Genomic DNA, 27,052 nt, shown 5'->3' with positions numbered 1-27,052 from the left:
CACACCAGCAACTTTTCTTTTTTGCTTTGTGTTGGTAGAATTGAGTGCAGGTGTTGGCCTGGGAATTCACCCCACTGGTCAGACACTGAATGGGAACCAAGGGCTGCTTGCAAAAGTCTGTCCAGCAGCCTGTGTGCAGCAAAACCCACTTGTGCTGCCTGTTTGGCAGACTTGACAGGTGAACAAAGTGAGGAGCAAGCAAAGTCAGCTGCCCAGGTGGGACTGGGGAAGCCAAGCAAAGGTCAGGGGGTCTGTGCTGACTGGTGTGTTTCTGGGAGTAATGCTTGGACTAGGGATGGGCCATCAAAAGCTCATTCTGGCTGCTCCCTGAAAAGGTACAAAAAGCCATGAAACTTGGCCAGGACAGGCAGAGCTGGGGATTTTCAGTGAAACTGCAGATGATGTGGTCACTGAGCCAGGAAAAGACAAGCTGTTCAAAGCCATGCCCAGACCATACTTATATCAGCTCCTTGGCTTTACTGTTCCAGCTGTGCAAAACTGAAGAAGTGCAGGGGACTTGAGCAGGAAGGACAAACTTTAAGTAATTATCCTCCCAACTGCACAGCAAAGGGTGTTTGTGCCCAGCATGAGGCCAAGCCATCAGCACAGGGGTGAGCACCTGGGGAAGGGAGCTTGCTTCCAGCAGTCCCTGAGAGCCTGTGGCTCCTGGAGGAGTTCCCTGAGGGATCACTCACTGCACTGCTCAGTGCTGGAGCTCTGCACTTTGCAGCACTCTGGTGGGAGTTCCACTCCAGTTACCCTCCATGGCAGTATCCATCCTGGGGTGATCCATGTGCCTGCTGCTGACCTCAAAAGGGACCTCCAGAACTGACTATGGGCAGCACAGGAAGGGCACTGTGGAATGTGCCTCCTGTGAATGCAGCATGACTGAAATGTGAGTGGTACAAATGTAAGTTTTGGAAATGCATAATCTTGTACGATGAAGTTTGGCAGAGAAATGCGTGGTTCTCTTTTATTGTAAGCTACATCCTTTTCCTGTGAGAGCTTAGGAGAATGTTTTCATACTTAACATGTTTCCTCTCTTCCCTGCAGTTCATCTGCCAATCTGACCCTCCCAAGGAAAGTAAGCTGGCTCTGATTGTCAGGCAGATGAAGGGAAAAGAGCAGGGAAATTTACAGCCTAACCCTTTCTGTGGGCAGGGCTTTGGCTGGGTGTGATGCAGAAGGTGAGAGTCAGAGGCCATCTGTGGATCTGCCCAGCACTGTAACAGACTCAGATAAATACACTGTCCCTTTTGTAGACTTGTGAAGAGAACTTCAGAGCGAGCTGTTGTTTATAATGGAGCAGCAGCAGCTGCTGCATAGCTCCATCTGCAAGTGAATTGCCAGAGTATATGAGCCTCTTGCTGTGCCCCTCATAAAAGTGTCCTGAAAGAAAGTCATATTTATCTCAAAAGTGGCAGGCTTGGCAGGATGCCCTGGTAACTTTTTGCCAAGCAAACCTAAAGTGAAACTGTCTCACCCTGACACCGCTTGGTTTGGGTTCACCTATCCTCCTTCTGAGAGAGGCTGGAAGAAAGGAGGGGTAGGGACAGAGGATTACAGAGTTCTTTTAGATTTCCCTGGCACATTTTCACTACCCCACATGAAAGTGCTTTTTAAAATCACAGCGAAGCTTGAAATATATTTAATAATTAAATTAAGATTGTTCCTATTCAGTTTTGGCTTTGCTGAGTTTAATGCAGGAGTCAAATAACTACTGCAGACAGAAGAAAAACAAATGCCTGGCACCTTTCCCTACAAGGCTTAAAGTGAGTCAGTATCTAAGAAGGCTTCTCAATGGAAAATGAGAAAATAATCTTAATAAAAAATTCAAATTATTCAGATGAGCTGCTTGTAAATTATGCCCATAAATACAGTAGTTGCCACAATGAGAAACTTCTCTAACATTTTTGGCAGACGTTAACTTGAAAATAAAGACCGAAAGATAATTATTATTATTATTACTACTACTGCTGTCATTTGGGTTTGTGCTGCATTAGCATTAAGAGGCCCAAATGAGCATCCAAAATCCACTGTTCCAGAATCTGCTCTGCTGCAAAGAGATATTCCCAGCTCAGGAAAACTTAGTTTTGAAAGACAAAGACCAGGATCAAGATAGGGTCTCAAGGCAAAACAATTTAGGAGTCCTGCTCAAAGCCCCACAGGAACTTGTGGCAAAATCAGGGTTTAATCCTGATCTGCTCAATTCCAGCCCAGCCTTCTAACCAAAAGCTGCATCCCTGCTGTAAGCCTTTCAAATTCCTTAACAGGATGAGGCTTTACACTGCTGCAACATCAGGACAAGGTATTGACATCTTCTTAGGAAGGTTATACCAGATTCCAATTAAATAGATCTTCAGGAGGAAGTCATGTGACATCAGGATACTTCATGATTTTTTCCCCTCTCTTTTCCTTCCCCCCTCCCTTTTTTTTTAAGAGAAAAAAACCTAAGATCCACCAATTGACTTGTATTTTTTTCCTGAGAGACTGCACCTCCTGCTCACGACTTGTCGCACGCTGTGGAGTGTGGAAGTGCAGCATCCAGAACCAAAAGAGGAAATGTGCTGATTTTGGCAGATGACCAAAATGACCTCATTTCTTTGCTATTGGAAGTTTGTGCACTTTTCTGGCAGGCAGCACAGTTAAAAATATGATTGCCTAGCTCCTAGCATGTCTTCATTGAAGAAAATGCTTGCCAGATACTTCAGTGCTTTATCCACATCCCTCCTAGTAGCAGAATGTACCTGACAGGCAAGGGCAGCTGGGCAGCCTGCTCAGAGGGAGCAGGGATAGGATTTGGGGGGCAGAGGAAATGGAATGAGCTTCCCATGCTCTGTGGGCGAGCTCTGGTGCTTTTAGGGCTCTGCAGGTGCTTGGGGGAGAGGAGCAGTGAAATGGAGCAGCTGTGGCCTCACACCTGGGGCTCCTGTGCCATCCCATCCTGCCAGGTTTGGGGAATGCTCCCTGCCTCCCCATGGAGCATCCCAGCAGCTGGGGCCCACAGGAAACTCTGTGAGGAATTGGCTGTCAGTGGAGCACTGCTGCCTGCCTCTTCTCCAAATGAAGCCTGAGAATGTGGAAAATCCTGGTGAGTGATGCAGGTGGATCAATAAATGAGATTATTGTAGGCTTGTGCTCTGCCCAGAGGCTCTGCTGTGAACAAAACCTACCGGTGCAAAAGGCACAGCAGCCTGACAGTCTGCAAGGAAAATGGGAATTATTCAGGGTTGTAATTGAAGAGTCAGTTGAAAATGAAGTCTTCTCCTATGTTAAAAAAAAAATCTGAAAGTGGTTAATTGTTCCAGGAAGAGAAAGTAATAAAAATCTGCATGGAAAAATAGCTCTCTAGATCTGAATGGTGATTATGTGATTGTATCAGAGGCACAGATGCATGTGTACATCACAGTCTCCTAGAAATATGTAATCTTCCCAGAAGAACCTGACTGCAAATCACAGAAATCTTCTTTTACTACTTTCCACCCCTCCTGAAAATGTCTTGGGTGTGTCTTGTGCATCAGAAGGGGATGAGATTGTTATTTGAAGGTTTGGCCTTGGAGAATGCAAGGGCCACTGAAATAGTTTGGCAAAGGACTTCAGCAACAGCAAATGGCCTATTTCCTTTCACCAGGTTAGTTGTGTAAGAGCTTTCTTCTGCCCAGCATGATTGATTCTCTTTTTTTTGATTTATTTTGTGAGGATTCAACTTTTGGCAGCTCACTTGAATATTTTGGAGACTGAAAATAAAGTGACAAAAGCAAACCTGCTGCAACCCTGCAGATGTATTGATGGACGATTACCTTGCAAGGAGCTTTTTCTGGGTAGACTCCCAGAATCTGTGGAAATACTTGAGAACTCCTGCATCAGACTGAGTAGTCTGGAGTTAAATTATATCAGGCTCTTCCTGGTAAGGACACTGTGAAAAGGCATTGCTGATTTTGGGACACGGATCAGTTAAGTCATGATGTTTGTTCCATCATAGATGCAAAATTTCAATTCCAATCAAACCTTTTTAAAGGTTGGCTAGATGTTAGCTGTTTAATCATACAATTTTAGGTGTAATGGCAAATAGGTAAAAAACCTCAGTTAAGGATTCAGATATTTGAAATGCCAATCAATAAAAACCCTGTTCAAAGCTGCTTTCACGTTAGCTGAGAGCGACCATGAAATTGTAAACTGCACAGAAATAGCATATTTAAATAACTCATTTATCATGTTGCATGCACCATACAATAGAGCTGTGTGATGTTTTTGAAAGACAAGAATCAGATTATCTTTGACTGTGTCACCAGATGGTGCGTAATGGGCAATAGAATTATGGATTATGAGACATAACTTTCACTCCTAGGTAACCTGGCTGACAAAACCTTTCTGTCTTGTAAAAACAAGACACTCAAGGACTGAGTGGATGACAGAATTATTTTTTTTCTACCTGCAGAAATTCCCCTTGACCAGGAAACAAGTTCATACGTGTAGCCAGAGAAAGAAGCAGGCAATCAAATTAAAATATTCTACCTCGCTCTTATTACTGCATTTTTTTAACATTAAAACCAAAATTGTTCTTAAAAAGGCTCTCTCCCTATTAATGTAGTTAAATTTCATTAATTGCTGTAACTTGAACCTTGTGGTAGTCCTTTGTACAAATAGAAACCTGTGGGGAAAAAAGAATTGTAATCTTAGGATGGAAGGTCAAGCTGTAAGTGATTGGGAAAAGTCTCTGGTTACCTGCATGGACTGGTGGAAATTTTGATTGAGCAGAAGCTCTTTCAAGGATGAGCCAGGAACAGGGAAGGAGAGTGGGAGGGCCAGGAGCTTCTCTTCCTTCTCTGGGTGCGCTCAGGGGGTGTCCAGGTGCTCTCCTGGAGTCAGGGGAGCTGCCAGCACCGTGTTGGATTTCAGTGTCTGCAGCAGCCAGAGGGGCTCAGCCGCACCTGCCTGGCACCCAGGTACAGCAAACCTGACCCCTGGCTTTCCCTGAGAGCAGGGGGAATGGCAGGAGCCTGCCTGTGTGCCCTGGCAGCCAGGAGGCCTAAGAATAGGCACATTTCTGACATGCATGCAAATGCACGTTCTGAACAGACACATTTGGTGGCCAGAGAAGAACTGCCTGCCTGGAGCAGTGCTGTGCCTTTAAACTGATGCATTCACATTAAAGAGAGACATTTAAATAATGCAAAGGGGTAAACTAGCTTGAGTTATGTGTGGTTTGAGCTGGGTGACTCTTACTGCCTTTTATGGGAATCTCTCATCTCAAGTCCTGCACAATTATCCCCAAGGGCAAGTATTAACCCCATAAAAGAGAGGATATCACCAGTTATGCATCAGCCATTGTGTATCTGTGTGATGGCTGTGGTTGGCTTTGGCTGGGGATGGAGCTTTCCTAGAGCTGGATAACGGGAACCTGGCCTGGCTTCCTTTACTCATGGGGCAGAGGGAACTCCTTGGGCAGGGTGATTAACCCATAGCACTAATTAGGTGCTCCTGTCACTCTGCAGTAATGAGGTGTTCTTCATAAAGGAATGGGAAAAGAAAAGGACTTAGAATGGCCTCATTTTTGAGGGCTATGAGCCTGGCTGTGCTCTGGTGGGGTGCAGGGTGCTCGCTGAGGCTCCCCTGTGCTTGGCTGTGGTGCTGGACCAGGGGCTGGGCTCTGTGCAGTGACAGTCACAGACTCTGTGTCACCTCCCTGTTGTGGCACTGCCATGGCTGGGTCAGGATGACATCCTCAGCACCCCCTGTGTCCCCCTGCCCGGGGCCAGGGGTGGGAGCTCTGACAGCAAGGTTTGGTGGCTGCTTTGAGGGGCCCTTGGGGCTTGTAGAAGAGGCCCTGTAAGGAGATGGTTGCAGGGGGCTGGTGAGAAAGTTGTTTATTGATGGAAGCAGTGCACAGGGCAGTAGTTAGCACTGCATTATCTGATGTGTGGCTGCTGCTCTCCCACGGGCTGGCTGCCCGTAGCCACAGCTGCCAAACTTTCCTTGGATTTATTAATCAGGTGATGTCACGAGTCTGGGCCAGTGTGTCTGCACTGGCCTTGGTGCCTGTCAAAACTGATCTCTGGAAAAAACCAAAGTGCATGTGCAGTGGGAGCAGGGAGCCACAGCCTGCTCCAAGGTGTGCATCCGTGCCTCTGGTCACACCTCAGGAAAAGCACTGGCCTCTGCAAAGGGGGTTTGGAGCTTGTTTGGGAGCTGTGTCCATGTGTGCAATACCATGTTAGAGCTTCTAACATCAGGCAGCAGCAGTGTGCTTCCCTCAGCCAGGAGGGGAAGGGAAAATGTCCCTGGTTTAAATGTCCCTGGCTGAAATGGATCTCCAGGAGGGATGGAGCTGGAAGCTCCCTGGCTGAGAGCTGTCCAGAGTGTCACAGCCATGGCCATGCCCTGCTGGACGCTGCCTGGACCTTAACAACTGCCTGGCCAAAGCACAGGGGGTGAAATCCTCTGTGGAGGGGTCACTGGGGCTTCAGGCAGGTGCTGGCCTTTGGCCACCAGCACTGCTGTGCCTTGCCTTTCTCTCTGGCTTTTCCCAGCCCTGGGGACAGAGGCCCAAGAGGCCAAGCAGCAGTAGCACGCACTGCAGGTATTTTTGAATCCTCATGCTTTATGTTGACTCTCTGCTCTCATTAATTAAAAAGTCATTTTCTGTGCTAGATTGAGCTCAAGTTCTCTTATCTGTTCTTTTTTCTGTATTTTCTCTCTACAGCTTTTCTATTTTCAGGAGGTAAAAGCAGGAATACATAATTACAAAAAAACATTTCTTTGAACTTATAAAATGCAGGTTGCTTAAATTATGCAGTTAAAGGATAAAGAAAATCACAGAGCAATTTTAACAAATTGCCCTTAACTGTATTGCACAAACAAACCTCTCATAAGAAATCTTAGAAAGGTGTGTTTGAGGGTGTAATCTTAGCTTGTGGCTAAGTAGAGTTAAACTTGTTTTTCAAGTTGGTTGTGTATAACTTTCTCATGCTAAAGATTGTGAGCATTCCAGAAGGAAAACAGTTCATCTGTAGCAGAAGTTTGATGGTAAATGTTGATTATCTCCAGTAATTCTGGCCCCTGGTCCATGTACAGTGCTTTACCCAGTGGCTTCCCTTTTGATCTGTTTTCTCATTGTCTGAATTGTACAATACACCCGTGTGAATATTTTTATGAAATAACCCTGATGTTTGCAGGTAGTGCAGATTTTCATATTCTGAATTATAAACCTGAATGCAGCAGAGTGGACACAGTCCGTCTCACACTTCCAAATACACTTGCCATTCTTGTCAGATGCAAGACAATTTGTACATTTTGCCTGTGTGCAATAGTGTCATACTCAAAGTTCTCTTTTTAATAAACACCACTACCTCACTCTTGGGCTCCAAAATCCTGTGCAGTCTCTGAATAGACCAACATCCCATATCCTTACTCCAACTTTAATAAGTTTTTTCCAGCATATACAATTTTTGTTGGTGTTTATGTAGTCTAAGCAAGCTAATGTGAATAGCTGAAGAGTTGCCATGTACATTTGTAAGGATTCATGATACCTGCAAAACCTTTCTGTACAACAGCCAAGCTTATGTACATAAGTGAACTTGTTGATGCTCTATTACAGTTTAATTTGTTAATGAAACAAGATGGACTGAGCTCCTACTACACCTCTCTGGATGTTTGAGGCTAGGCACAATTAATTTATTTGTACTGTCTGTGTAGGCGTATGCCAGCTAATGTACTGTAAGAGCTTTTATCTTTATGTTCATAATGAAGAGGGGCAGGTTTTTGGCAACGAGACAAGGATTTTCTGATGACTCATCCTCTCTGAATTGTAAAACACTTTCTTGTAAAATCAAAGAAGAAAAGTAGTTCCTTAGAAGTAGACTCAACCAGAGTAGTTTGTCCTTCAAAATGGAGCTGCGAAGCAGAAAGAATAAAGGCTTAGCTGCTTTCATTTAGTTGTAATTGCACCTTTGCTGAAAATTAAATCATATTATTTGGGAGGATGTTCTCATATAAGATATTAAAGTGTCCTTGTAGTAAATGTGCTGTAGGTTGCATTGTCAAGTACCTGAGTTTATGCTGCTTTGTTGTTACATTGGTGTTTTGATCACCCTGGCAATGCACTGGACGTTTAGTGAAGTTGCAGCAGATCTCCCTTGTCACTAAGTTGAACTGTTGGTTTGTGCTATTCACCTTCCTGCTAGGAAGAAATGTTGAGTCCAGGGTTTGGTAGAAACTGGAAGAGGGGTTGGGTGTGGGTATCTGAGCGCAGAGCTAAATCCTTTTCAGAACAGCATTTTGTACTGGTTTAGTATACATTATATACTATTTATACATTTAGTACTGCTGTTGGAGTGACACTGACTAAATGTCAGCATCAGGCAGACAGGGAGTGTGCTTCATCTTCCTGCTGATGGACAAGTGTGAGCACGGACTGACCAAGGGACCTCAGTGCTAAACCAAGGAAGAGTAATTGGAATGCATGGGTAATTGCTTTATTTTGTGTGAGAGAGAAATCCTGCTTTTAATGCAAAATTACCACCATTATTTTACCTCATAGTACCTATGCATGTTTTTACACTTGCACACTCCTGCCCACACTTCTCCCACTCACACATTTGCTCTCTCTCTTTGGGCAAAATGGGAGAGTTTGGGCAGCAGAGGGATGTCCATGAATGAACTTTCTCAATCTCCTTTGTGCTCCATCACAGTTCTCTTCCTGAATGACTTGGGTGACGAAGCTACTGCTCTCTCTTATTAAGGTGGTGCTTATGCAATCCAGAGTGGATTAATTTAAATCCCTGATTTTAATCACAATTTAAATCAACAAGCAGAGCACTTTGATTTAAATAATTAAGTGTAATCTTGTTTTGCATTTTTGCTTTCCAGTTACTTTCCTAAACAAAGGCTCAGTTTTATTGGTCAATATAATTTGCTAGTCAGAGCTCTTTGTTATTCACAGTTGGGTTTCTCTAGGCACACGTGCACTGCTTATGGACATTTACTCACACTCCACATTTTTACACTTTCCTTTTGCCTGAAAACAGTGATTCACATTTCTTAGTAGAAATAATAGATCTTTTAGTCTCATGTGATTCATTCATAGTAATTTGAATTCAATTAAAATATTCAAGAGTGATGTTTCAAGACTGCTTTAGTGGTCTGTGTTTGATGTTTCAGAATACAAGGCAAAAATTTTTCCTGAAATATATTGTGCTTTTAAAGCTGATCTGTTACATCAAGCTAGTACCTACAGCTATGGCATTGAGCCCATTGGTTCTGAACACCAAGTGCCTCAAAATTTGTGAGCCACTTATGTAGTCTATAATTGCACATCTCCATTTTATTCATGAATGCAAAGAGGAAAACAAACTTTCCTGCTTTTCTAATTGTTTTCCTAACTTACAGCGAACTAATTATAAACTGAACTACCTGAAAATTAGGAGAGCTGTTGCTGTAACTTGCTGAAAAAAAATACTGTTGAAAAAAAACCCCAGGGCAAAGCTTCAGTAAGCTGTTTTAGATGCCTAGGCAGTGAAAGGTGTCCACTCAGTGGCCTGGCTTTCTCCAGAAAAATGAAGAGTGAACAGTGACATGTGCATGGAATCATGTGGATTTTTTTAAAAAAGAAGTTTAGGATAAGATAGAAGTGGTGTAGGTTATCATAACTTAATAGTTTAATTTGGAAAACCAAAAAAATGCCGTGGATAGGAGGGTCGGTATTTTAATAATATATATTTAAACTTCTTTTACACTTCTTTTACTACAGGCTTTAATGTTCATGCTGGAACACTCCTCATCCATCCCTTAGAAACCAAGACTCCTGTTGTAGGTATCTTCACACCTAATTTCATGGCAGCACTTCTGGCCACACGTTCCTGGCTGTGACAGTCCATCTTGCTCTAATGCTCAGCTCATTAGAAACATCCCAGACTGTACTCTGAAATTACTGCCAGGGACTTGTGGGTGGAGTCAGAGAGCAAAAGATTAAAGGATTATCTATTCCTAGGTGCTGTAGTGGAGCATGAAAATGTTAACAGCTCCATTCACAGAAGGACAGAAGGGTGGTTTAAGGATTTGACGCAAAGTATTTAAATTGTAAATTTAGACTCAGTTTGCTCTAAATGAGAGAACAACAACCAAATCTAGATAATATGCCCTCCAAAACGTTATTTAAATGTTCCCTTCCACTGATTATTCATAAGAGGACTGTTAAGACAGCAAGTCTGTAATACTGCACATGGGAATTGCAGTATTTAGTATCATCAGGAAGTTGCACAGTAGAGATGGAAGCTTGCTCAGTTTAAGATGTCTGAATTTCCTTCTGTTTCTTCCCTAATTGTAGATTTTTCTCTTCTGATAGTGTAGCTAAGGAGTGGGAGGTTGATTAAATTTAATTCCCATTTATCTGAGTTCAGTCATGTTATCTCTTAAAATGTGTCTCTAAAGGTTAACAGTCCTTTGGCATTTTCATCTTTGCTTTCCTACCCTGAAGGAAAACTTAGTGGCTTGCACGCCTAGGAAGTTGAAGATAGCTGGTTGTATTTTTCCATATCTACAAAGCAATATTATATCTGGATTCATATCTGCTCCTGGAAAATTTTTTAGGCTTAATGTTTAATTTCCATATGCTTAAAAGGGAAGGTTGTTCAATCCCAAGGGTTTCATTTCACTTCGCCTCCAGGCAACCTTTCAGTCCAGGCAAGGTCCACAAGTGCTGCAGAGCCCCTTTTTTGTGTTTTGCTTCCTGCCCCACGCGGTGTGGAATAAAAGCTGGGGACAAAAGGGTGTGGGTGGTGCCTTGGTGGGGGGACAGAGGGGGAGAGGTGATGGAGGCAGTGGGGATGCTGCTGCTGTGCTGCCCACCCTGCCCTCCCCTGTGCCCCTGTGCCTGGCTGGGCACAGCCTCCTTCCCCGGCTCTCTGCTGAGCTCCAGTGATGGCAAACCCCAGCAATCCCAGCTGTGAGCCGCAGGGAAGTGAAATTAACCCCTGGGACTCTACTGGTACTCCAATATCTCTTAATCACCCTGTGCTCTCCCAGTTTGTGGGTTTTGCAGAAATACCAGGCATCTGCGACATATTTTGAATGTATTTTTACCTGTTGCAGAGGTTTTCTTTACCAGAAAAGAAAGAAAAGGCAAATGAACTGATTTTGGGGGGCATTTTTTTTTTCCTCTCCCAGATGAGAGGATCTGGTTTCTTTCATGATGAGTTTTTTTAAAGTAGAATTCCATCAGTCTTCTATAAGAAGACAAAATATTTCTGGAATGCAACACCTGTGCAAAGAAAATTAATTCGCACATGCCAAAATCCTTCAGTAAATGCTGTGTTGTGTGGGTAACTTGACAAAAGTTTTGCAGCAAACCATAAACATCTGCAAAACATTTGAAAATCTGGCCCAGACTTGGGGCTGCTTGAATTCTGTGGCATTTGTAATAATTTACTGTTCCACAATATGTAATTATTTGTGTGCACCTTAGGACTAATTTTCTTGGCAAGAGTAGAGAAAGGTCTACTTTATTAAAAGATGTAAGAATGACTGATATCCTTTAGCTGTACAACTCCAGGGTCCAGGTTTATCTTTTCCCTCTGGAATGCATGTACTTGTCCCTGTACACTTGTCTGTGCAGCGTGGTGAGGGATGGGAAGGGGCAGCAGGCTCACTCCGAGCTGCAGACACATGTTGGTTTTTTTTTTTCCTTTTTCCCTTGGAGAAGCACTGAGAGGATTGAAGTCATTCAGCCAACTTTGTTCAGCTCAGCTGAACGTTGAAAAAAAAAACCAAAAAAACGCAGGCCATGTGTGCTTTTAGTGACCTCTGGGCCGAATGCTGAATCTTTGGAGCTCAGTGACAGGTTCCAGTGTCCAAGGAGTGAATCATCCACGGGCTGTGCGACGGGGCATTGTCTCCTCGGCCCACTCGTGTCAATAATTACCCATGGGCTCGCGCAGCGGGCTCAGCTCGGGCAGGATCAGCTCTGCACGGAGCCCAGGGACCAGCAGAGCCTTTTCTGTGTCACTTTTCCCCCGGGAGGATCACCCAGACCTAGCGGTTTCAGCGCCCCAGCTTCCCGACGCGCTCTCGATCTGCGCTCGCTGCCAGATTTCTACAGAGCTCCGCTTCCTGGAAGGCACCTAAATAAGGGTCAGGTTTTGAAAAGAGCTTAGCACCCAGCCTGGCCAGCTTTTCAGAGAGCCTGGCAGCGAGTGTCAGAGCTGGGGCTCGGTGGGGATGCTGGAGCAGAGCTGCCGGGCCTGCGCCGTGCGCCTCGCGGGGCTCGCCCTCACAGCACGGCCCGGCAGAACCCACAGCGCCAGGGGGAAAACCCAGGACAGGGAAAAATCCCCACTGCAGGGGAAAAACCCCACGGCAGGGAAAGAACCCCACACGACAGGGAAAGAACCTCACACAATAGGGAAAGAACTCCCCACAACAGGGAAAGAACCCCACAACTGGGAAAGAATCCCCCACAACAGGGAAAGAACCCTACAACAGGGAAAGAACCCCCCACGACAGGGAGAGAACCCCCCCATGGCAGGGAAAGAACCTCCCTCAACAGGGGAAAAACTCCACAGCAGGGAAAGAACTCCCACAACAGGGAAAGAGCCCCCCACGGCAGGGGAAAAAACCTCACGATAGGGAAGAACCCCACGACGGGGAAAAAAAACCCCACAACAGGGGAAAGAACCCCCACGACAGGGGAAAGAACCCCCACGACAGGGGAAAAAGCCCACAAAAGGGAAAGAACCCCCCACAACAGGGAAAAATCCTCACTGCAGGGGAAAAACCCCACGGCAGGGAAAGACCCCCCCACAATAGGGAAAGAACCCCCACGCTCCGCTCGAACAGACCCCGGGGGTCAGGGCGGCCAGGCTCCTTTCCCTTTTTAAAGATTCAGTTCAGGCATTGTCCAAAGAAATAAACAAAGCAGCATCGTTTGAAAGCTTTCGGAACAATAGTCTCTTCCACTTCCCTTCCTCATTGTGGAGCCCTGGGCCCGGCTTTTGTTTATTTTGTGCTGCCAGCCTCATGGTGCCGGATTGGTCGGTGTCTGATTTCATTCCTATGGGTGATGTCAAAAGCTGACCCAGAAGTTCTCGGCAAGTTTGCTTTTAGCTTTCGGTTGTTGTTTTTGTGCGTGTATCCGTGTGCACAAGAGTACTTTTCAGTCCTAGGAGGATTCTGTTACAGGCTGAATATTATTCAGCTGCAAAACTAATAAGGAATAATATTTGTGCCAGGAACTGCGTGGCTTGTTTCCTACAAATAGGGATAGCAAGCAATTCAGGCACGGTGATATTGTGGAAGTTGTAATTAATATTAATTACGGTTCTGGTATTACTCTAAGACATAAAAATAAATTCAAAATCTGTATGAGAATTTCGAATTTCGTAACACAACTGAAATTTGTGATGATTAGCTAGAAAGCTGATTTCACATTCATATTTAACACTAATACCAATTTCCTTTTTATAGATGTGTGAGAACTGTAATGCTACTCTTTTTTTTTTTTTTATTTGTTGCCAAACTGACAATTTCAATATCAGGTTCTCATAGAGGTGTGCATGCCACTGACAACAATATTCCATGGTTATTTTAATTGAAAAATAAGCTGTGTTTAAGGGGGTTTTCTGTCTGCTCCATCTGCAAATATTCCTCTTGGTGAAACTTTGTTTTCCACTTCTCTGGCCTTAACACTTTGGGTTTTCTTTCCTTCAGCAGCCTCTGACCTCTCTCCTGTGTTTCTTTTTGTTAGATAAGTAAAAGATGAGCGTTACTTTATAAGGACATAGTTTCATACCCTTGTCCTCTCTTAGAGTACAGTCAAGTTGCTTGTATAAACACGGACAGTTTTGCTTACTTTTCAGTTTATTCGAATGCCAATTTAAGGTTCTTGAGCTGGGTGTCCCCACCTCTGCCCTGCTCTTGTCACCTCCTTGTCCCTTTGCCTCTTTTCTTTGTACAACATCCTACACAAATGTAGCAGTAATATGTAACCAGCTCCAGACAGTACAATGTTATGGTCTTGGAGAATATTGTAGAATCACCTTCTCTGTCTCTCTCAATATGTACGTGCCTTTGATAAAGGTTCGTTGTTGTGTGTCAGATTTCACAGCAAAATATGTTGATCAGGATTTGATTTGAAGAGAATAAAACATCCCTCCAGCATTGCAAAATTGCATCCAGCAAAACGTCCCTTGTTTTCCTGTCCGTGGTCTTTTTTTAAACCGTCAAGGTAAACAGAATTCTTGCCCTGAGATCCTTTGGAAGCAAGACACTTGGTGAAATTTGGATGCCTCAGAAATAGTCCAATATAAAGCAGCAATGCTAGGCTGAAGTACTTTTCACCTAAAGATAATTGATTACACAGATTCAAGCACGTTATTTCAATTCCCTTAGCCTGCTTTATGATCATGGAGGATGCCATTCCCCCAGGGAAGGCTCTATGAGCTCACAAGGCATCCAGGGGCTGGGATTCCAGAGGCTGTCCTCTGGATCTCGTTGTGTCCTTGCTCAGACTCCTTTCCCTTGGTTGGGAGCAGTTCCCAGCCAGGGCCTGGGGCTGAGCCTGCCTGGCCCAGCTCCAGCTGCATCCCAGCCTCGCCTCCCAGGTGCTCCGTTGTTTTAGGATTGGCTGCTTTTAGGGACAGCCTCCCTCACCATCCCTGTCCAAGAGCAAACCCAAATGTTGAGAAGGAAAAATGATTTTATCTGCATTCTGAGTCTGTTTTAAGTACTGTGCTTTTTATGATTTCCATATGATTCTTGGGGATGTTAACATCAAAAGACCCAGATTATCCTAATTGGTGTAAGAGGTTGGAAAGGTTTTCTTCATGCTGGACTTAAATAGGGTTCCTGCTTGGATGCTTTTGCACTGGCTTAGTCCTTTTGTGGCATGAAAACCATTTGCAGTTAAGCAGATTCCCCCCCCCTTTTTTTTTTTTGCTTATTAAACTGAAATAGCCATACTGTTAAGTATTAAAATGCAGAAGCATCATGCATTTTTAAAGCTTCCAGAAATAGACTACAACGCTTTGCAGAAATTAGTGAAGCCATACATGTAATGAAAAACATTTGGTGATGGACTCTGGATCACTTAGTGCCTGATTTACTGCCCGTCCTGCGTTTCCCCTCTGCTCCATAAACCACCATTTACAGACAGCAGCAGCGAGGATTTCTTGGAAACTTTTTTTTTCCCCCGAGGAGAGAGGAGAACCCCTCAGATGTAAAAGCGCAGCAAGTGGCTTTGCACAGCGCTGCTCCCAAGCACTGCTTCCCCCGTTGATAGCAGGAATCCAGCCTTTTCCTGCAGAGGGATCGTGCCTGGGTCGCTGCTCCCGCACAAAGGGGGCTCTGCAGGCACAGATGGCTCAGCCAGGCTGGGACCTGCCCCAGCTGAGCCCCGAGTGCCAGCGCTGAGGAATCGCTGCTGCCAAGCATCCCCAGGTTTATTCAAAGGCCAATTTGAGGTTCTTGAGCTGGGTGTCCCCACCTCTGCCCTGCTCTTGTCACCTCCTTGTCCCTTTGCCTCTTTGCTTCGTACAGCATCATACACAAATGTAGTGGAGAAGGATCGTGCTCCGGGGAAGGGCAAAACCCACGGGGAAAGGTCCAGGTGTGCTGCGTGATAAAAACGAGAGCAGGCTCCCTGTACTGAAGGGATTTCAGCTTTTATTATAAGAAAAAGAAAGGCCTAAAGCAGGGGGCCCAGGCCAAGCAGGAGCGTTCCTGTCGAGGATGCTGCAATGCCATTGCTCTTTCCAGCAGCGATGCAGTGATGTCCCAGATGGAGCAGCACACATTCAGTGGGTCAGAAGCCTCTTTTTATCCTATTTTTTGTCCCTTTGGATTGGTTTCTGTTTGGATCCTTCATTTGCATGAAGGTTTAAGGCGCTGGATTGCCCCATTACAGTTCTGTCCAGGCTGGCTCGTGGTGCACTTCACTGAGGTGTAATATGGTATATTGAGTACCCTATTTCTTATAACTACCCTTTAAACCCCTTTTGCAATATAATAACCAAACTAACAGTACATGCTTAACGATCTATCAGCTATTTTACAAGTTTCTAACCTATTTTTAACACTGCATCTCTCAGTGTCCTGGCTCTGTGTGTCTGCACCTGGAGCAATGGCTGTGAGCTCCTCCCCAAATACCCTCTGCTAATCTGGTGGCTGGGCATGAGTGCCCATCTGAGAGGCCTGTTTGCTTCCTGCTGAGTTATTGGGTGAGCACTTAAGGTAAAATGATGCTCTGCTGTCCCCTCTGCTGTCCCAGTAGTTGCAGAGAATCTCAAGACACAGATTTTTCCCCTTAGCCCCCTTTTGCACTTGGCCATACTTGCTGAAGGCATTTTCAGTAAACTTTGTGTAGCCTGCTCACTACTGGCAACATCCTCCTGAAAAACTGGGCACCAGAACTTGTTTTGGGGCTGCAAAAAATATCTTTGTGGTTTTGAATAAAATCCAAAGCAAAAGAACAGAATAAAAAAAACTCAAAACAAAACAAAAAAACCCCACCCCCCAAAAGAAAAAAAAAAGAAAATGCAGGGACAAAAGGAACATCTATGCACACAGGTCAGATTTTCAGCATTTAATTAAATACATGTTTTGCTGTGCTGTAGCTTCTAAACTATCTCTGTAAAACATTTACTTGTCTGGCTTTAATCGTACCCTTCGCTGAGTGTTTGCTTTGCACATGAAACAAAGCCTTCCTTAAGACTGCAGTGAAACCATTACTTAGGTTTCATTTTCAAAACAGCAAAAGCCAAAATGAAGTTAAACATTCAATCATCAATCGAGAATTAAAATAATAGCAGAGTTTCTAATGTGGAGTTCTCAGTCGAAATCTTGAATACAATCTGCAATGCTCTCTGCAGGTTTTTACTGATTTTGGCTTCTGTGACCACAGGCCTGAGGTCACAGCAGCCTCCTGATGTGTCTAACAAGTGACAGTTTTTATTATCTACATAATTCTTCTTATTTTTATTTCTGATTTCCATCTCACAGCATGTAGTTACTGGACTATTTCTGCAGTTATCTAGGCATTTACTTGCATATTTGAGACTTGCTCTTTCCTTCCTCCTCTTCACAGGAAAGTAAATAATTTAAAGGAAAAGACTACCAGATAGATAATTTATAGAACAGAAAAAAATCAAAAATAATAATAAAAAAATAGAATCCCGAAGATGTTTATGCAACAACCATCTTCAAGAATGGAAAAAAGAATGAAGTGGAAAAGCAATTGGAATTTATGTGAAACTCTCAGAGGGCTCATAGACACAGATAACAATTCAGTGCTAAATGCCTGGAAAGAACATTTCCTAATTTTTGCCCAAAGAACTTGTTGTTTGCAGAACATACAGCATGAACATGGTGGGAGAAAGGCTTTAGGAAGATGTGGAAGAAGATATATCAATCCAGATACTCTGATTTTTTTTAGGAAAGCTTTTCACTAAATAACAAAATACTGTGCACACAGTTTCAAGTGCCTGGGAAAGAAATCTTAAAGTTTTACTGTGAGACAGAAAAGACTGACACGATTTCTGCAGTCTGACTGAGCTTATAAAGCATGCCTGGGAAAGTCCCTCATGCAAATCATTCATAATCATGTTGGTCCAATTGTAAAAGCCAAGCTCCCTGAAAATCAGAGTAACTTTGTTGGAATAGGATGTAGAAATTAAACCTTCTCTGCTTCACAACGAGTATGAAGTCACTGACAAGATCTGACACTTTCTTCACTTTGCAAGATTAAACTCATCTTTTCCAGCTGTGCATGAGTGTGTACATGGATTTGGTTTTTTCCTTTGTTTCCCACAAAATCACAGCACATGTTAAAGAGAACTTTTGTGTGCTGCCAGGGCCATGTGCCTCCATAGAGATCTCCCAGGTTGGGTGAGGGTGTGGAGTCCCCAGCACTGAGACCATCCATGTGGAGTGCTGTGTCTCTGGGGGCTGCTTCCCAAAAGTGTCCTGCCAGCTGCAGAGTTCACTCTGAGATGGGAAGGAGCCCCTGAGGATCAGCTCTGCCTGCCCCAGCAGGCCCAGGGACAGCCATGTCCTGAGCAGCTGTCCCAGAGCTGCGTGGCTGATGCCGTGAGCCCAGCAGTCCTGCAGCAGCTTACCTGAGAGGAGGCCAGGGTGCAAGCCAAGGTGCCCTTCCCCTGCTTGGAATATGCTGAAAGCCTGAGAAAGCCAGAGGGGAAAGTTTTTTGCCAGCTCCTGACTGATGCAGTGGTGCAGGGCAACAAGAAACCACTTGTGGTTTCCTTAATCTGCATCCCCCAGTGCTGCTGTGGAGCTCTGCTTTGAGCTCTGGTGAGAAATCCCTCTCAGCCCTCAGCTGCTGGAGTGCAGCTTCTCTGCTTCTGGATCCATCCTGGGCTGCCACCAGCTGCTGTGGGTGTTACGGCAGAGACAGGAGCCCCTGAAAATCTAGTTTAAATTACATTAAGTGTGGGAGATAGAAAGCACCCTCCTTGCCTTTGAGATTTCACCCTCTTTTTCTGGTGCTGATTTGCTGTGCAGGCAAGCTTGAAGTCACCAGTGCCCACGTACTCATTGCCTTCTCCCCTGGCCTGCTGGAATATCTGAAATAATTTGAAGAAAGGAACAGAAGATACAAGAATGACTTGAGGATTTTTTTTCAAAATTTGCCATAAATTTGCTGTGGTAAAGTCTCAAACCATCCTCAAATCTTGCTTTCTACATCAGTTGTCTAATCCTGATGCTGCCTGGGAGGAGAGACCTATAATTCAAATTATTATTCTGTCTGCCAAGGGTATAAACCTTTTCTTCCCCCCTCTGCACAGCATCTAGAAAGGAGGGTAATCTGGACATGAAGCAGTTTCCTCCTCGAATTTCTTCTTTAGCTGATCCATGGTGGTTTCTCTGAGGGAGAATCATCAGGATCCTCAAGAGGCATTCAGGTACATCATTCTTGTAGCCTGGCTCAAGGATTTTGCTCATTAGGAAGAAGAAATCTGAAATACAGAGTATTTATTGCTGAGTTGTCTTCCTTTTTTTCCTCATATTTCAAGTGGCTGTGGCATAAAGAAGTTTGCAGAATCTCCGTAAGACACAGAGGCTATGTTTGACAAGACAAAATCTGAGAAGATTAATTGTGCAATTCTAAGTAAACTTTTTAATTTTTTGCAGTAGCAAAATGGTTTTCTCACCCTTTTGTGCTGCGAAATGTATCCCAAATTTTTACTATTGCTCCAGAACAATAGCTGGACTCCCTGTTTGGGCTCCACAAGAAGAAGCCTGCGTGTGAGAGCCAACCCTGCACACACACTGAGCTCCCCTCTGCCTGCATCTGCTCCCTGGGGGCTTGGACTCCTGGAGAGACCTGCCCATCTTCCTTTGTGAGCCCTCGTCTGTTTGAAAATAGAGAATGACCAGAAAGAGTTTGGTTCTGGTGGTATCAGACCTTTGCTCCTGTTCTATGAGTTGTTTGTGAATTTACTAACGGGAACAAAATGATTTTGAAGCCCAGGACTCTGCTGATGCAGTCATCCCCGCAGTGTGGTGCAATAAATAACCTTTCTTCCACATGGATGGGGCTGGTAATCAGTAGCTTGCTAGGTACTTCTGCCTTCCTAAAACAGCTGTGTGCCCTTGTGGGAATCTGGGCTTTCCATGCCCATTTTCTGTCAGATCCGGGACGTGATTCTGTACCTTGTGTTAGCAAATCCACTTCTTGCTCTGAATTTGGGGCTGTGAGTCCTCTGTGGCACTGGGTGGCTCCAGGGGAACGTGTGGGGCCTGGCCCTTCCTGCTCCTGAGGGTCTGTGGTTTGTGAGCAAGGGTGAGCATGAGGTTCTGCTCGAGAGGTTCTGCACAGGAGGTTCTGTACAGGAGGTTCTGCTCAAGAGGTTCTGCTCAAAAGGTTCTGCTCAGGAGGTTCTGATCAGGAAGTTCTGCTCAAGAGGTTCAGCTCAAAAGGTTCTGCTCAGGAGGTTCTGCGTGGGAGGTTCTGCGCAGGAGGTTCGCGGCTCAAGAGGTTCGGCTCAAGAGGTTCTGCTCAAGAGGTTCTGCTCAAAAGGTTCTACTCAGGAGGTTCTGCACAGGAGGTTCTGCTCAGGAGGTTCTGCTCAGGAGGTTCTGCACAGGAGTTCTGCCCAGGGTGTCCTCCCAGGGCCCCGGGCAGGGATCAGCAGGCGGCCAATGCAATCCCACAAGCTGCCAATCCCACAGGCCAGGCTGCAGAGCCGAGTCCCAGTCTCCTTGCGGAGCAGTAGGAAATGCAGCAGATGAGGTCTCAGCCGGACATCAATCTCTGAGATCTGAAGCACAGCTGGTGGGGCTCTGGAGCCCTTCAGCACCGGGGTATGGCCTCTGAGAGGGCTGAATGCAGAAACATCCTGCTTAGGCCATCCCAGAGAGGGGAGAACTGTGTTTGCCAGCCAGGGCTTGAGGCTCAGCCGTGCTCTGCAAGATCCAGGGCTCCTTGCTCTCTTGAACCCACTCCTGCCAAGCCTCTTATTGCATACCTCACCTTTGGGCTGTCCATGGGAGCTGTCCCCCACATGCTCAGCGCAGTCCCCAGCACTTTCCTACAGCTCAGGGGGCCTCAAATGTCCATGTGCAGCTCGGCCCCACAGAGTTGGTGCCTCTGGTTTGGGTCTGCTGCCACAGCAAGAGTTTCAAGATGTGTAAAACACACGAGGCTTCCTGGTGTATTACCTGTATGGTCCTCAGGTGGACAAAATTTATCAGTTACAGCCTTCTCTTTTTGTGGAGATCTGTAAGGGTAACCTGGGACTTCCGTGACTTCACAGGTGATTAATATGAAGTTACACAGACAGCTAATGTAAGGTGGACTCAGGAATGACACCTAAAATATGAGGAAGGGTAAAATGCCATCAGATGCATGTCCTGGGCTTACACATGAAGTCCTTTGGTGAACAGATGTGGATTTGAATGCGTGTTTTCCTGTTTGCTTCCTGCAAAATCTCCACATGGGTGGTGGTCTGTAAAGCCCCCAGTCTCCTGGGACCCAGTTTTCTGTCCTGGGAGTGGCCACTGTCACCCAGTGTGTGAGACTGGCTGGGATATGCCTGCAGCCCGGGCTGTGGCACATGGCTGAAGGTGCAATTGTTTCTGTCTGATTATAAAATGTTACCTGAGTTAAGTTTCCTAATGAAAAGCAGAAGGGCTCACAATGTTTACCCTCCATCTGCTGTAATTTATAATTAGGCTGCAAACTCCTCAGAGCAAGAACTTGCTGCCCTTCTGTGCACCTACAGTGCCAAACACACTGGGGTCTTGATATTAGCTGAGCTGCCATTAATAATAAATAGAGAGTAAAAGGAGAATGTGTAAATGCATTCAGACGTGTAGTGAGGCTTTTAAGTACCATTGTTATCGCTGCAGATGTCTGTGGGGTTGGCAGCTGGGCTGCCCTGGAAGTGCATCATCCCTGTAATTGGAGTGTGCACACCCTGCTGCTCCTGTCCCTGGCGGGCAGTGCCCAGAGAGCCCCAGCCAGCACCCAGGGCATGGATGCTCTGAGCAAAGACCAGCCAGAGGGTTTGCTTCAGCCCCCTTTCTGAGAGAATTAAGCTCATTATGTGGGGATATGGCTGAAAGTTAAGTAACTTTTCAGTAATTAGTCCATAAACACAGGGCTACGGTTTTGTGCTTTGGATCCCTGTGGAACACTAGGAAAGGGAAGCTCTCTGCTGGATGGGGCACAGCACCCAGCTCTCCTTCACATCTCTGCTGCCTGGAGAGAGGAAGGAGCTGAGTGAGGGCAGGCTCTCTGGGTTTTCTGCATTATTTTACCCATTAACTTCATTTTGCTAGTCCTTGGTGTGTGCTCTTGTTCTCTGCTTCAGTCTGGTTTTCATTGTTTATTTGGATTGGTTTGCCTTTTGGATAATGTTTGTACTACTAAGGTTTTCTGGTGCCAGTTTTAAAAGCAGCAGCACTGATTTTGAGAGTATTTGGGGCTTTATTTATGTAACTCAAGCAATTGCTGCTGATGGTGGTTAGTGCTGTAAATCCCAGAGGTGGGTAAATCTCATGGAAAAGAAGAGTTCCTGGTGTGCTGTAGTGACTACTGATGGTGGAATCAGAGCTGAGAGTTTTTTTATTTTTCTTAGTTTGAAGCTCTAGCATTCAGGCTGTTCCCCCCACCCTGTAGTAAATTGTTCCCTTCAATTCAGGACATTGTATTCTTGCTCTGAGTGCTCTTTAATTTCACGGTCCCAGGAAATTTGTGTTTTAGTTTGGATCAGCTGCAGGAAGAGAGGGAAAAGTGTGGAGTGAGAGCAAGAATAATTTGTTAGGCACAGCTGTGAAACAGAAATATATCAAGGTGGCAGAAAGGTGAGCTAGAGGGGGAAAGAAAATTGAAGAGTTTGTTGCTGTAAATCCACATGGTTAGGAAACCCAGCCATCAAATTGCAGCTGCAGTGTCAGAAAATTTGAATTACATTCCATTTTAAGAAGAAAAGTGTATTAATAAAACAGTGTGCAATATATCTTTCATGCACAGCAGAAATAAACCCATTTTTGAGCTCTGACTACAAATGTATTCATTGTAAAAGTAATACTCTTGTTGATCTAAAATCTCATACACTTATCTGCTGTCATATCTATCTGTGGTGCAGTGACATTGAGCCAGAAAATGCTGTTCAAAAAATAATTCACATGTGAAAAATAAGTCCTTGGCTCTAAGTCATAATGTTTCTCTACCAAGAGCCAAGCTGTAACGTTCATCAGCATTTTTTAATGCTTTCAAATAAAATTTAAAAAATGTCATTTGAGGAAACCAACAGCTATTGTGAGGAAGAAAGCCAAAATAACTTCTTTTGTCTGGGTCATTTGCTGGCTCATTCCCTTTCTGGGTCATCCTTTTTTTGCCTGGGTTACTCTCCCCTTCTTATTTGTATTCATTTAATATTAATAATAGCAAAAATAGTCAAATGAAATATATTTGCCCAAGATTTCCAAGGATTTAACTAGCAGTAAGGTTTGAGGCTACTGGATCACAACCTGACTGAGCTTCTCAGTGAAGAGGATGTGACAAATGGTAAAGCACAGAAAGGTTTAAAGAACCACACAGCAAATCAATGGCCGAGCAGGAGAAGAACCAAGAGCACTCTAATGCTTTTCCTGAAGTGTTGGATTCACTAGCAACAGCACTAAGTAGTGCAGGGTTGATGGTCAGATCTCCCATTCTGACATTTGCTTGCCCTGCAAGTCCAGAAATTGTTCTGGCTTAAAGAGAGGCCAGCCCTGCAAGGACGGAAAAGATTGCAGCCTGAAATTTAAAAAGAAAAAAAAAAAAAGTGCAGGGTTTTAGTGGTGTTTGGTGGTGGTGAATTAAATTGTGTAGTTTGAAGTCTCAGCTGTCAACATGAAGCCACCCTGAACCTATAATTCCAATCATACTGGAGAAGCCATGCTACAGGTGCTCAGTTTTCACTACAATAAATGGCCTTAAATGAACACTTGTGTATAGATTTTAGGAAAAACAGAGGTAATTTTGAAGAGCTAGTGTGATTGAACATAATTTAAATGTATAAATAATTGAGTTGGTCTTTTTCTGAGCTTGACTAAACATTTTGAATAGAACTGTGTGCATGCATGAGCATTAACTGTTCTTCCTAAACAGATTTTGATAGTAACCTTCAGATACTAATTATTAGTGTGTGTTAGAGAGAATGGAATGTGTTAGAGGATTCTATTTATATCAGAAATTTCAACTATTGGCTGGTTTTAGCGAGGTATTTTTGACCACTGCGGGCAGAGACACTTTCCTTTTGTCATTTGAAAACATTATCGGCATTTTGTTGTATATACTCCTTTCCCTGGGGAATCTGTGAAATTGAATGTATTTTCATATTGCCACAAAGCTATCGTCTCCTCGGAGAGGCTGCTCTCTGCAAGGGTTGGTGCTGGTGAAAATGCCCAGCACAGATCTCCAGTGGGGCTGGGTGAGTCCAGCATGGCCTTCCCAGCACAGCTCCAGCAGGAGATGGCCCAGGGGCTGCTGAGCTCAGGCACATCCAGGGCAGGTGATGGCCTCTGCCTCTCCAGAAGGCATCACAGCTTCGTGGGACACTCCTGAGAGGGACACCCAGGGCTGGAGTCAGAGCTGGGAACCACGAGCATGGTCTGTTCCTGAGGCAGGTGATGATTGCCCATGGAAATGGGAATGGTGAGCACAGGGGAGGAAGGGGTGCTGTGGCAGAAATGAGTGTGCTGTGAAATCACTACTTCTGTTAAATTTGAGATTTTTAAAGTCCAGGAGGTAATTCTCTTCAGGATTAGTTCCTAGGCTTGTGCTTTTTCTTTGGGTTTTTTGATGTTCTGTTTTCTGCTGCCTGAACCCAGCCATCTCTTCTTTAGCTCCACTGGCGTCCAGTGAATTCACGATTCTAATGGTTGCCAGCAAAGTTATTTTTGTGGAAGATTGACACCCCCTGAAGCAGGATTAAACTGCAGTGAACAAGGAGTTGAAATAGACTGGAAATATTAAGTGAAAGCTTAAGACAGAAATTGCTTCCTCAACAGGCAATAACTACAAGAGAAGCACAGAATAACTGCATAACTATTATATTGAGTTTTGAAAAGGCTATGGCCAGTTATTGCAGGTTTTACTTATGTCCAGCAATTAAAGATTGCCACAGTTTGGGATTGTTTCAGGATCTCAGCAGGAAAGTGTTTCTACTATTCCCTTGCAGAAGATGCAAGTTCTGCTGCATAACAGCATCCTAAATTCTCATCTTCAATGAGATGCAAGAAATAAATTTTCCCTTATGGGCAAAGTGCAATCCACAGATCTGTCATTATCTCTGTGAAACAGTCATATGGGCATTAGTGAGCCAATGCATTCCCCACCTGTGGGAGGACAGGTGGTGGAGGCAAGAGTGAGATGGAAGAAAGAATCTGCAGTGTAGAAGTGCTCTATTAGTAATGCTCATTTCCTTGCGGAGAAGGCTTCCTTTGTAATAGACAGACAAACAACTCAAGACTTAAAATTTAATTTGGCGGGTAATTTGCCCAAAACACCACTGCTAGCAGTTGGGAAAACAAAATGAGTTAAAATACTTCTATTTGACAGCTACTGCACTTGCAAACAAAATGGTTGCTTTGATTTTTCTGTATACACAAAAACCCGTGGTGGGTTTTGCAGTGCTGGCGTGTGATGAAGGCTGTAGACATGTTGTGACTCGTTGACATGGACCCCAATCCTATCTGATCTCACATGCTGGTTTCTGAAATCCCTTTCTGTTTAGAATTGGTGAGAGCAAGGCCAAAAAAATGGGATTAAATCTTAGCCTTGTGGAGGGCTGTGGCACTGAGATTTCACCCCTTCAGGATTTTTTGTTGGTTTTTTTTTTTGTCTTGCCTCTCTGTGTCCCATCACCAGAAAACCACAGCCTTTCCCAAAGTGAGCCTCCCAGTATTATCACTCCTCTGTTTCCTCCAGGGCTGATAGGCAGGGCCTTTTAGCAGCCAAAACAATTGCTAATGGAGATGTGAGGAGCTTCATTAAACTTGGAGTGATTATTCATATGTATAAAATGGCTCTGTGTTGTCAGAATCAGAGCCTGGGGCTGTAGCTCAAGTAGTAACACCAAAGCAGAATAAAATGGTTTTCTCCTGGTGTTTCCTGGTACAAAACCAGCACAATCAGGTAAGCATGAGACATTCACAGGCTCTGCAGGAGCTTTAGAGGGATAGAGCTCACAGAGAGTGCTTGGTAGAGTTTCTAAACTTGTAAAATGAATTTCAGTGGAAATTTAGGTCTTCCAACAAATGTTTGAGAAGGTCTGTGTGTGCGTGTGTGTGTTTGCACTTACACAAAGGAGTGTTTGTATAACATCTGCAAAGCAGAGAACAAGTGGGCTTGAGGGGTAAAAGGTGCCAGCACTGGATTCCAGGGGCGGCTTTGGCCAATTGGAAGTTGCAGTTTGTCCAAAATTTGCTTTTCTCGTGCTTCATAAAAGAAGGGTCCTTCTTCAGCTTGGAATAGGGAAAGGGTTAATTTTGTGGCTGTTTCTTGTTTAAACAAATGCACCTGAGTAAATGAATGAACCTTTTACTTTACTGTGCCTTTTTTGTACCTGTTTAACAGAATACTTAAGTCATTATATAAAATATTTTTTATATAGGTGACAGTTTTATATTACATATGAACCAGTCAGATGTTGGACCACCCTTCAAATAGCATTGGCTTTCTCTTTCCTGACTGAACTTAGATAAAGTTGTTCAAGCAGGTGGTTTTCTGTCCCTTTCCCCCTCTCAGTCAGAGCTGTTAGAGTGAACTCTCATGTTTTTGCAGCCATTGTGGAAAAAAACCTTTCATCCTGAAAACAAGTCATTAAAAAAAAAAAAAAAGAAAGAAAGAAAAGAGAAAAATCTAAAGCTGGAGTACAAACCCAGTTAGTCATGTGCCAGAAATAGAGTAAGAGAGCTATGAATGTGAAAGATTCCACCTGGTTTTGCAAATGTGTGACATGGGAACTCCAGCAAAACTAGTGAGGCTCAGGGAGTCAGGGGGAAAAATTGAGTTTCAGAGCTACATCTAGACAGAGCAATTCGCTGCCAAGTCCATCATTTGTGTGAGCCATGGTTCATATGTGGTCCCAAAAGGAAGCTAGTAACACACCAGAGATCAAGGGTGTACCTCATTCTGGTATTTATAACACTTGGTAGGTGGTATTAATAGTTCCAGTTTGCCTTTTGGGGTACAAAATGAAAATAATTGCTCCGTGATGCCTGTGGGAAGGCAGTTACAGCAAACTACAAAGAAGAGATCCTCTGTTTGCCCATGTGAAAGCCATGGACTGCATTTGCATCATTCATCTACTCCCAGGTATACGGGACAGATGGGAAAAGCGCCAGTAGATGCAGAAGATGGATAATTCCAATGGTATTGAGGGTGTTTGTGCCTGGATCCAGATCTGGATCCCAAAGCTGTGTGTATGGAGAGGTGGACAGCACTGGAGCTGAAGAAGGGCCAGTGTCTCTTTTCTTTGGGCTTTTATGCTGTGACTGGCAATTTGTGGAGCCACTGGGAAGGCACAGAGCCTCTGTGCACACTGAACTCCTG

At 44.5% G+C, this 27,052-nt stretch overlaps 1 protein-coding gene across 7 annotated transcripts in view; it reads left to right on the top strand.

Annotated features, from left to right (window-relative positions):
* The window catches only part of TEAD1 (TEA domain transcription factor 1), a 156,333-nt gene that overhangs the window by 18,371 nt on the left and 110,910 nt on the right, over nt 1-27,052 (top strand). The window lies entirely within an intron of this gene.

The sequence above is a fragment of the Camarhynchus parvulus genome, chromosome 5 (assembly GCF_901933205.1).
Source record: "Camarhynchus parvulus chromosome 5, STF_HiC, whole genome shotgun sequence".
Classification (NCBI taxonomy): Eukaryota; Metazoa; Chordata; class Aves; order Passeriformes; family Thraupidae; genus Camarhynchus; species Camarhynchus parvulus.
The sequence above is the reverse complement of the archived record's forward strand: the minus strand, read 5'-3'. Positions and strand labels throughout refer to the sequence as shown.